A 12,470-nucleotide genomic window follows, 5' to 3' on the forward strand; every position below is an offset into this window, starting at 1 on the left:
CATGAACAAATGATAAAGATGGGATCGAGTGCAGTGCAAATATCAAAAGATGTGTGAGTTAAAAACAAGGGGTAAAAGGATCAATAGGCGAAAAACTCTAATGTAATTTGTCCTTTCCCTCAAACAAACAAGAACAATGCAGAGGAAGCAGTCTAAACATATAACTGCATTTACAAGGCCAACCGGCTGAAACATGTTGGCCTTGTAAATGCAGTTATATGTTTAGACTGCTTCCTCTGCATTGTTCTTGTTTGTTTGAGGGAAAGGACAAATTACATTAGAGTTTTTCGCCTATTGATCCTTTTACCCCTTGTTTTTAACTCACACATCTTTTGATTTTTGCACTGCACTCGATCCCATCTTTATCATTTGTTCATGGGTACCTTAGCGATTGATGGTGCGACCCAATTGAGTAAGGGCGATGGATGGGTCTCATTGATCAAGAGACATACCACCCCATTTTTGGATGACCAAATGAGAACACGTGATCTACATACCTATTTGATGGGAATCCAACACATCTCTGTACGGGTCTTACCAACAATCTCAGTAGGTCCTTCGACAGGTTTGTCCTGGCACACATTCTGATATAGTTACCTGCCGACTAAGCCATTCTTAAAGTGTTGGGGGCTCGGGATGGTCTGAATTGTCAGACTTGTAGGAGCGTGATGGCAGGAAGTTGTGCTGGTACTGTTATTGCCAACGTTGCAGGGGCAATGGGTGGTTTAGGTTGCAGTGCTCCCTGAAGAGTGCCCCGGCCCTCATGTTTTTACAAATTAAGCACTGCAGTCTTGCTTTATTCTTGTAGACACGAGCCGCTCTCCTGCTGAGAGCAAAGAGCTGTTCCCCAGGGTCTGAGAAAGTTGGCAACTTTACCAGCAGGAATTTGTGAAAATGAGTGGTCATTTAATATCATTAATATGATTTATGTGTTTACCGCGAGAGCTAAACATCTCAAAGCCAGTCTTTAGAAAACATGTGATAATGCACTGATCAAAACATAAGAAGAATTTGCAATAGAAGCAGTTTCAAAATATGCAGGCAGCACATATGGGGGGAGAGCCTGAGTATGGAAACATTGCCAGGTGTGTTATAGGATCAGGAGCTCGCCTCTTATGCAAGCACACAAGACAACCACCCAGTTTCCAGAAGTGGGAGGTAAGGAGCCGACAGTGGGCTTGGTTCAAAAATATTTGTGCATGTGCACATGAAAACATGTTTATTGTGAGAGTTCAACGACTTTTGCTTTTTTGTAGGCTGGCCAGATTTTTAGAATCAAAACCCGGGATGACCATGAAAGTAGCACTAACTAAACATTGGCACCTACCAACACTGAAGTATCACGACATAGAACCACACTGTAATAACCCACAAATCTAATAAAAAGGCTACATGTAATAAAACCAAATAAAATGTTTTTCAGAGTTTGTGCACCTCGTTCGATTTCAAAAAGTTAAGGCTAGCCCACATTCAGGCCTTTGCCCTCCAGTCCTTGGAGTCCTGTGTTTATAATGGAAAAGCAAGTCTACAAGTATCAGGAAGCAAAACAACTACACCACAGGACTGGATAAGCCTCAGTTTGTGTTTGTGCAGGGCAGTGGGGTAATGAAACTTGAGTGCCCCCCTGCAAGGTACATGGAGGTAACCCCCCAGGCTCAAGACCCATGCAGGAGCTCTCAGGACAGGGGTCCGCCGCCCATGCGGAGTGCCAGATGGGCCCCCCTGGAGCTCTGGCACGTGGTGGCTGCCAAGGGATTACGCCCCTGCATCCCCCGCAGAACGGGGGGGGGGGGCACAACTCCAAGGGGCCCCTCAGCACTGCACTTCCGCTGGGTCGCTCCTGAAAGAGTCTGGATGGGGCCCCTCACCGTATCTTGCAGGGGGGCCCCTCAAATGTCGTTACGCCACTGGTGGCTGCGGAGGCTATTGTTACACCACTGGTGCAAGGGAGGGCTGGAGGTGGCAGGGAGATGCCCATGGGGATTGTTTTCAGAGCACCTTTCCTGACTCGTGTATTCAACAGTGTGCAAACCAGTGTAGTATGGAAACACTCCTTCCACGAGCTGCAGTGACTCCCAGGGGCAGGCTGGGGATCCAGTTGATGCTGATTCACCCCCTCTGTAAAACTTGCTGTTCTGCTGAAAGATGATGGACTAGGAAGCGGCTGCGTAATTACCAGTGCTGATATTAATTCACGCATTGCATACATCACTTTTTTGTAAACTTTAGTTTGTCACCCTTAGTGGGATAGATATGCCCAGATGTAAGTCCTGTGCACACTGCGTCACTGGAATCAAGCTATACCTGGCTGATGCTCCCTAACTTGGGCAAAACTGGTCCTGGGTTGCTTGTATTCTGGTTCAGGAAGGACCTGGCCTGGCACTTGGACCAGACTGTTCCCTCTGCAGTGGGTTCAAGACTGATTTGCATATGGCTGGGCCCAAACTGAGGTGGAATGGTGTGCAAAATAACCGAACCTGTGGCTGAGGTTAATTCACGCATTCCTTCCATTGCATTTTTGTATTCTTCAGTTTGTCATCCTAAGTTGGATGGGTATGCCAAGATGTGGGACCCATACACATTGAGTCACTTGAATCAAGCTAGACCTGGCTGATAAGCCCTAATTAGGGCTAAACCAATCATGAGTTGCTTGTGTTTTGGTTCAAGGAGGACCTGGCCCGGCAGTTTGGGCTGGACTGTTCCCACTCGATCTAAACTGAGGTGGTATGGTGTGCAAAATAATGACAGACTGGATGTGGCCTAAGTAACTACCAGAGGCTGAGATGAATTCAAGCATTCCATCCATCCCTTTTTTGTATACTATAGCTGTGCTGCTTAATGAGGCAGCAAAGAAGGCAATTTCATCCAAGAATAGGATGTCTGTTTGTGGTGTAAGCAGTGGGCCGGTAACACATGAGCATGTACTACACTGTCATGAAAAGGATGTTGCGCAGTGGCTAGAGCTGCCAACTCAGGAGTTTGGGATCTGGGTTCGAGTCTACGTCATCGCAGAAACCTGTGATTCTGGGCAAATCACTTAATCTCCCTGTGCCCCTTAACATCCCCTGGATACCCTCACACATGATAAGTTGTTCTATATAAATCTACAAACAAACATGTGCCTGCCCACCAATCCTCACTCAAAAACCACAACTAAAAAGTATTGTGAAGGGGGGACCTTTCGAGCGAAGTAGGGGCTACTATCCGGGAAAATCCAGCACGTCTGGTCACCCTACTACCATTCTAAAAAGTTGTGTTAAAGTTAATAAAATGATTTATTCAAATGTGCTCCTATGAATGAGCAAATCTATGAGCAACGGCGGGGGTTACTTGAAGTGTGGGCTGCCCTGCAAGTTTGGGAGCATCCACAAGCTTACATGTAGCATGGTGCTTACAGGCTCGCATCCAATCCCTTTCCACTTGGTGTTTCGAGTTTTACACCTGTCATGGGGAGGAGCAACTTCTTTTAATGAGTGGGAAGGGGAAAGTAAAACCCTAAAATATGGGAGAGGGAAGTAGGTGTATAGGCTTATCCAGGACTAATTTGTTTTCTGTATGGGGAAATACATGAAAAAGTTTACAAGCTTGTTTGCGTTTACTGTTTTTTATGCATTCAAATATACGTGTGTATGTTTCTGTATTGGAAGTCTGGGTTCTGGCAGGTTTCCATGTTGTACCTGTCATTAGTGCCCTGAGATTGCATCTCACTGGTTTAATGCTCTGGGGTAATCTTATCTTAAACCTATTAACAGTGTTTTTTGGAATACACAGGTGATCGGATCTGATTCCCCCCCTCGCGAGTCCTACTTCCTTCCCTTATGACATCTCTGCCGATTCTTTCGGCTATATATATTCAGATAAAGTTATATTTTCCATTGACCACAAGAGGGCATCCATGGTTCATGACCTCTTTCTTTGTCCAAGCTGATTGCTCCACGTCAAAAATAAGTTATTTATTTGTGTTGAGTATTTATAGACATGTTTTATTTTATTTGTTTATGATTTTGTTGAGCAGGAAGCAGGTGCTAGTGGGTGTTGGACCGCTCTGCAAAGTGGAAGGATAAAAATCACTGGAGTTGCGGGTGGGAGGAGGGACACAGAACAAATCCAATGTTTCATCAGGTAAATAGAGGTAACCGCCCTAGATATGGCAGGCACGCTTTATATACGAAACGGGGCCCTATAAAGGGCTGATTTATATGTATGTTAAAGAAGACTATATTTAGTACATAAAATTCTAAAAGCCATAGGGGGTGATAGCTATTAGTGCAAACCTCTAAACTATGGCACGTCATTCTGAAGAAAATGAGGATAATCAGCAACCACCTAGAACTCAGAAAACAAAAAAAAACACGTCTCTTCCCCAAGATATGACTCAACCTCTGGAACATCATTCACGAGTTCCTGTTGGGACATTGTGTATCCCCGTAGCCCCAAGAGCACAGATGCAGCAAGTGGAGCCAGGGCTTGTCACACCTTGTCAGAAGACTCCATTCCTTCAGGGTGGTCCATCAATGTCCCAGTGGGCTATGCTTCAAGAGTCTGCGAGGTGGATTCAGATTACTGGCTGGATCCCCCTTCGTTACAACCACAGAGGGCGACAGGGTGACCTCCTGACTCCAAGGCTTTTTGGACACTCTGTCCAATCATGAATGTTTAACCTACAAAACATAGATTTCAGGTGTATACGAATACCAAAACAATGCCATATTATTATTTTTTTCGTGTTTTAAATATCATTAACTTGCTGCTACAAAGACAGGTCGATGTGCTCTAAGAAATATAAGACCCAAAATTGCTAAAACGAAGTAGTGTTCACACAGTCACAATGAGCCTAGTGAGTATCATGAGTCAACGTACATAATACGTGTCAAGGTGAGATTTTCTCCCAGGTGGACAGTCCAAAGTAGGTGACCCCCAGAAAGACCCAGAACTGTCACAAAAGGCTCTGCTCTATATGCAAGTGAGCTAAATGGGACTAGACACAAAGCCAGGCCCCGCTTTAAGTTGTATCACTGTATATCCCTATTCACGTTGCTATATGGTTTAAAATAAACTGTCTGAGTACACTGCATCTGCTAACAGAACTACGAAAGACATCGATGTATCACATTTCTTTGTTTGTTTGTAGGTGGGTGATGCTGGTACTTTAAAAATAGTCATTTGTGTTATTTTCGTGCTGTGCACTCACCTTTTGAATTGATAAAAGTGCCGATGGCTTTCGTTAGTGTATCTGAATTCGTATTGGTCCTCCATTCGTGAGTTCATTCAGTAGAAGAAGCTGGTATTCGCGCATCACGTGCGGCACATCAGAGGAGTGCTTGTAATCCTGGTAGCAGTGCAAGGGAGTGAGGCAGGCAGTTTTATCATCTGTGCCACACGTTCTGTATGAGTTGGCCTGTTGGCACTTCTTTTGTAAAGTGTGTGGGCACATACCTTGGTAGCGGAGCTCTGTAGAGGACCTGTGGTTTCATAGCACTACTCTGGTCTCATGGAGGTGATGAAGGGTTGGTGTATGCCCTGAATGCCAAAAAGAGAGTTGGAAACAAGTTTATTTTACCATGCAAGCCAACACTCCTTATATAAACAATTACCCATCCATGTTCCCACCGTGAACTTACTCCACATCGATGCACGTTCTTGTAACACCAATGTCTTTCAAAATCAGTACCCCCTCGCATACATGTTGACATATGACAACATGATTACATGCAAATATGACTTGTAAACGTAGACTGTGCAACAGCAGTATGAAGTAGCAGTGACTTAGTGTGATTGTCTCATTGCGTCCAAGCTTTTACATTATGTGAATCCTACAAGTACTTTCTTGTTGTGGGCAAAATAGCTCTGCAGTCACTGAAAGCACAGGCTCGGGATTTGAAGCCGAGAGCTTAGGTGCTGGTGAGAGATATACTCGCTTTGAATCAAAAAACCATCACAACCCACCTTCAACAAAGAATGCTATGAGGGATGAAGTAGTGAGTAAAGTGAATGTGGTAGGAAGAGCAAAAGGAGATGCAAGGGCCTGTAGAAGAAGATGGTTTGGTGTACCACGTAAGATTGAAGAGGAATTACTAACACAAAGGAATATTGGAAGAGGACGGATGAGGGCTCCTCAATTGTTCTAGCCCTCAGACATATTCAGGAGTGAGTATTACATTACAGAAGGCTTGTCAGGCGTGGGCTCTTGCAAGTGATGTACTGATAGTATGTATCACTAAAGCCTGGAAAGTTGTGATGTGCCACTTATTCAGTCAAGTGTTGTACAAGTTGACCTCATCATTCAAGGCTTTATCTTACTGGTTCACATCTGCTCCTCTGCAGATGACTGTAAAAGCAGAAACTATTGACACAAGTACTATTGACAATGTACCTGAAGGTTAAGGCAACTTTGAGGTTGGCACTGCCATAAGCTCTCCACGAGATGTCACAATGACACCAGTGCACAGAAAAACTGCAGAGGGGCAGCCAATAAAGATCACGAGAAAAGTAAGAAAAATGTGTATGCTTTATCCAGTGATGACAAAGTTGCTTATGACTTGGTGGAAAACCCTGCAGAAGCAGTGTCAGACAATGAACAGCAAAGCATTTCAAGCCGAAATGCTGTGCCAAATGAATCAATCTTTCAAGACACACAAATAAGAAAATCAAAAAATCTAGCATTTGCAACAAGAATTTTCAATTCACGAGGCAAGGATTGTGCTTCTCTTTCTTTACTCTTCATTTTTAGCAACCAATCAAATGTAAACTTTTTAAAACACTACATTTCCCATGACCACTTGTGTAGTAACATGTAACAACCATAGAGCCCACAGCCCTATATACTCTTCAAACTGTAATACAGCTTCTCATTTTTTTGCTTCAAATCTAGCAAAGCAGACAAACAGTCCGAGACCCTATAATGACAAGATCTGCAAACAACTGGAAAAACCACAACTGGTCCAAAGGGAGCCTTGCTCGAAGATCCTGGATCCAAGCAACCCAAAAGCCTCTGTATGCAACAGCGGGGAAGTCGATCATCCAACGATGAATCAAGATGTGTTTGAAGAACACTTACAGAGAGTTGGGATTTCATCACAGAAGGAATCACTTGTCCTCGTTTCCTAGTAAAGGATTAAAAACCACCAAAGCCGTAAACAGTGGTCTGTATATAGGAAATACCATGAAATAATCATCTACATTAGGGAGGGAAATATATACATCATACAATTTATTCAAATACACAGGTGGGATAATCCTCGCTTCTGTGCCCTTAATAAAATTGAGATTTCATTTTGCCATTGCTAGAATTTTTTTAATTATATGTCAGGCTCTATGGAGGCTCCGAATATGTTTGTCTAAAGCTGAGCCACCATCAGAGAAGCAACTTTCACAATCAGTTTGTATTAAACGTGGATTCTGACAGCCAGTTGGCCACCCTCATCCAAACAAGAACCCAAAGCAAACGATTTTGAAGCCATCACCCCTCGAATAGAGTGGGCGCCAAAAACAGAGGTATCCATACCAGCCTCAGTCAGAAGCCAATGGATGTATGACGTTACAACGCATACTTTTACCACGCATACCATTACAACGCGGTATTTACAACGCATACCGTTACAACGCATAGCGCTTAGAGGTGCTGGATAGTGGAAAGTATAATTTTATATTCCAACTCCAGTCCCCGTGGACACTAGGGAAGGTGTTGGATATAAAATTATACTTATTCCCTATCCTAGAGCGCCCCCCAGCGCAATGCGTTGTAATGGTATGCGTGGTAATGCCTGCGTTGTAGTGGTAGTGAGTGGTAAAAACTTCGTTGTAAACGTTGTATACCGAAGCCAATACATTCATCTAGCTAGAATGGCAGATGCCACTGGACTGAAAGTTTTTTGAAAAGCAATCAACAATTGACCTCTCACATTCATACGAAACTCAGTGGTAATCACCCCGTTAGCCTTAGGACATTGCTAGTTTGGAATTATCTGGAAAGGCTTGATAAGATACTGACCTGGAATTACATTTAAATAAAGGCAAAGATCCAACAGTGGACTCCAAGTGCCGCACAAGCCTCAGTAAGTTAACCCCAAGTGATCCAATATCCAAAAATTTGGCGGTGTGCACAAACTGCTCCTGCAACCGCCGTTGAGGGCTGCAACCCGTCAGCCCGAGAACCAAAATAGGGAAAAAATGGAGCGGTGCACTACCCAGGAACAATGGTATCCAATAATGAAGCACGATCAGTTACTTTGTTAGTGTCATCTGTATTTAAATAGATACAAATCAACAGAATACAGACATCAGCCAACGCGTTTCGTTCAAGAGAATGAACTTCGTCAGGGCGAAAATATGTCGAAAAACCTTCACAGGTGATGAGAGGTAAGATCCAATCAACCTCAATATGCGGTCGTCGATGCAATAATAATAGCTTAGGCCTCCATGATAAGGGCCAACAACGAGAAGCCTTTGACGAGCAGTCAGAGTGTAAGTGCACTCCTCGGACTAGAATTACATTTAGTCCGTCTTGAAATAGAAAAGGTAACACCTTCAGGAGAAAAGACTCTCCCTACCAAATCTAGAAAATGCACATCAGACACTCACTTACATGAAATTAGACACAAAAGCATGGTTAATTTGGCTAGAATGTGTTGCTTTGATAGGTATTTATTGTCTGGCCAAGATTCAAAGAACCTCAGGACTATTTTACCATCCCACAAAACAGAGTACTTTGGCTGGGGAGGTTTCACCACCCGAATACCTCTCAATGATTTACACACCAGCTTGGTTTACCATCACTTGGCAAATTACCTTCCAAATAGCTGACCAAAATTGTTAACCGAACGATAAGCCAAGCCTGTGGAGGCATGTGAAGACAGAAAATTTACGACCAAACTACAATCTGCCCTAATGGGGTCTCCACTCTGTCCACTGCACCAATTACCCCAGCGCCTCCATGCTGAAGCATATCTGCTGTGTGTTTCTGACTTTCAGGCTTGACTGATGAATGCATTAGCCTCCTAAGAAATGCCTGCGAGACTTCATGTTTTCCAGAAACTCTCCAAGCCACCAGAGAGAGGTGTTCTGACAGGATCAGTGGTTGTGGAAGGTAACTGGATCCAGAAGGATGTTCCAATGGAAAGGGATCAAAACCAGGCTGGCACAGACCAGTTCCAGAACACTGAAAACCAAGCTTCGGCTCTCCAAAGTGGAGTCACGAACATCAGCTCTGCCCTCTAGCACCTCAACTGTGCTAAAACCCTGAGAATAATCATGAAAAGGGGAAAGGCGTAACTCAGGAAGGAGCACCAGTCCTGAAGAAAAGCATCTGTGGCTTGGGCTTCCGGATCCGAACGCCAACTGAAAAAAGGCGGAAACTGACGATTGAGATGAGATGCAAAAGGATCCACCAAGCATGGCCAACAACAGTGGTGAAGCGTATGGAAGACTTTTGGGTGAAATATCTAGCCCCTTAAAGTCCCGTAGCTAGCGAGAGTGCCAATCCACAATCGTATTATGCTGGGTTGGGAGATACTCTGCCACTGCTGATATTCGAAGTTGAAGATAAAAGTCCTTGGCTATCTCTGCCAGCAGGCACAATGTAGTCCTGCATACTTGTTCACATACCGGACTGCAGAAATATTGTCCATACGAAGGAGAATGCAACAATCTGTCTTCTTTGAAGAGCGTCTCCGAATCGCAAAAGAACCCGCTAGGAGTTCTAAGCAGTTGATATGGAAATCCGGTTCTGCTTTGGATCAGCGACCTCCATTGAGATCGGACTGCAGTGTGCCCCCCATCGGCAGGCATTGGAATCTATTATCATCTATGGAGTTGATCCAAAAATCACTCCGCGATTCCAGGTTTTCACGTGGTATAATCACCAAGACATTTCCATTCTGGTTTCGTCCGATAGAACAATCTGTTCTGAGTAGCTGAGACGCTTGCAGTGGTGTTGAACTTTGAACCATTGAAGGGTGCAGTAGTGGAGTGACCTCAAGGATACAGTCAGCTTGCTCAAGGCTGACCTCAACTTTTTCCTGATGTTCCATGTTTTTTGGGCTGGAAGGACTAGTTGGCACAGAATGGAGTCTACCTGAAAACCCAGAAATTCCAGGCATATGGCTGAGATACCCGCCACCCCCTCTCAACACAATCCCCAAGGATGGGAAACCGGAAACAGTTCTGAACTTTTGGAAGGCGGGAGGGAGTGACCCTCCCGGCCGTATTTATTAAAATTATGAAACAAAATCAAAACATTAAAATAACAGTCTCATATTATGTACAATTTCATTTCCACATTACAATGTTTTGGCTAACCTTAACATATTTCTAATACAAAGGTTCTCCTAGCCGAAACTAACATCCTACAAATACATTTTAACTTGAAATTGTACATCCTAACGTTAAGGGCCAACGGCAAGGTCGTAACCGGTGTCAGATCCCTAAACCAGATTTACCCCCTCACTTGGGTGGGGCGACCGCACAGAGGGCTGTACCTCATGTGCACATACCAATTTCCCTTGACTTGACGGAGGCCCCAATGAACTCGACGCCATCTTATGGTCGTCCGAGGACTCGTGTGAGGTGTCTAGAAGGTAGCGTAAACCCCCCTCCCCACCCCACACAACTTACCACATCTGCCGTCGCAGATGTCCTGGCCCCGGGAAATTCCCAGGAGCGGCCCGTAGCCCCTCCTATCCAGGGAGGGGCCTTGACCGCCTTCCCTTTCCTTTCGGCGTCCCATCCTTAGAAGGGACCGCCTCCCCGTTGAGGGGCCAATGGCCACCTCCCCCCGGGCGCTCCCATCCGTAATGGGTGACGCCCCCACCATAGGGATCTTCCAATTACTGCTCACCGATCATGACCTTACCACCCGACCAAAATAAATACGACATTAACTAGCAATACTAAACTAACAACAAAACAATAACCGCTTTAAGTATGACTATTGAAACATCATTGATCAACACTGGTGCAAAATACTTTATTCGAAAAACATACTGTAAGGAATCATTCACTTTATTGCATACTGAAACCACACTTTAATTACAACCTGTAAAAAATAGAGTTACCACATCAAAACTTTATTTCAAAACCACTTGCTGTCTCCAGGGGCTGGTGGGTGGGTCAAAATTGGCTCTTCGTTCCGTCTCGAGCTCACGTGCAACGGGGAGGTGCAGCTTCAGAGCACAGGAACAAGAGGATGCTTCCTTGGCTTGTTGCTCCTTTTATCCTTCTTCGGGCGGGCGTAAACCCGCCTCCGCCCACCTCCGGGGGCGTGGCTGGCGGCTTCAGTGTCTAGGACAACCCACTCTAGGGCGGGAAAAAGCGCGCCCCGGCTACACCGCTTCGGGCATACCAGCCGAGACTCGCCTCCCGCCCAAGATGGCTTCCCGGGGGGATCGGGGTACTCCACCATACGTTCGGGGGGACCGAGTGGTCGCCCCTTTCCATATGGCTGAGATACCCGCCACCCCCTCTCAACACAATCCCCAAGGATGGGAAACCGGAAACAGTTCTGAACTTTTGGAAGGCGGGAGGGAGTGACCCTCCCGGCCGTATTTATTAAAATTATGAAACAAAATCAAAACATTAAAATAACAGTTTCATATTATGTACAATTTCATTTCCACATTACGATGTTTTGGCTAACCTTAACATATTTCTAATACAAAGGTTCTCCTAGCCGAAACTAACATCCTACAAATACATTTTAACTTGAAATTGTACATCCTAACGTTAAGGGCCAACGGCAAGGTCGTAACCGGTGTCAGATCCCTAAACCAGAATTACCCCCTCACTTGCGAGGGGCGACCGCACAGAGGGCTGTACCTCATGTGCACATACCAATCTCCCTTGACTTGACGGGGGCCCCAATGAACTCAACGCCATCTTATGGTCGTCCGAGGACTCGTGTGAGGTGTCTAGAAGGTAGCGTAAACCCCCCTCCCCACCCCACACAACTTACCACATCTGCCGTCGCAGATGTCCTGGCCCCGGGAAATTCCCAGGAGGGGCCGTAGCCCCTCCTATCCAGGGAGGGGCCTTGACCGCCTTCCCTTTCCTTTCGGCGTCCCATCCTTAGAAGGGACCGCCTCCCCGTTGAGGGGCCAATGGCCACCTCCCCCCGGGCGCTCCCATCCGTAATGGGTGACGCCCCCACCATAGGGATCTTCCAATTACTGCTCACCGATCATGACCTTACCGCCACAGGCCGGATAGTTGACCGGCTATCCGGACTCCCCACAAAACTCCTGCCTAAAGGTCATGCTGTAAACTCTTTAACCAAGCTATGAGGTCTCCTATGAGTAACACATTCCCCACCCGGGACAAATGGACCCCATCCTCCAAATACATACTATCCCCCTTGATACAACCATGAGAAATAGAATGCAATGCATTTGAACGAAACAATCTACTCAATTTGTTATTGACTTTCTTTACCGAATGATTTATAGCAGACACCGAATTCGCCCCCCGCCACACCTTAC

Source organism: Lissotriton vulgaris, chromosome 7 (genome assembly GCF_964263255.1).
Source record: "Lissotriton vulgaris chromosome 7, aLisVul1.2, whole genome shotgun sequence".
NCBI classification, from domain to species: domain Eukaryota; kingdom Metazoa; phylum Chordata; class Amphibia; order Caudata; family Salamandridae; genus Lissotriton; species Lissotriton vulgaris.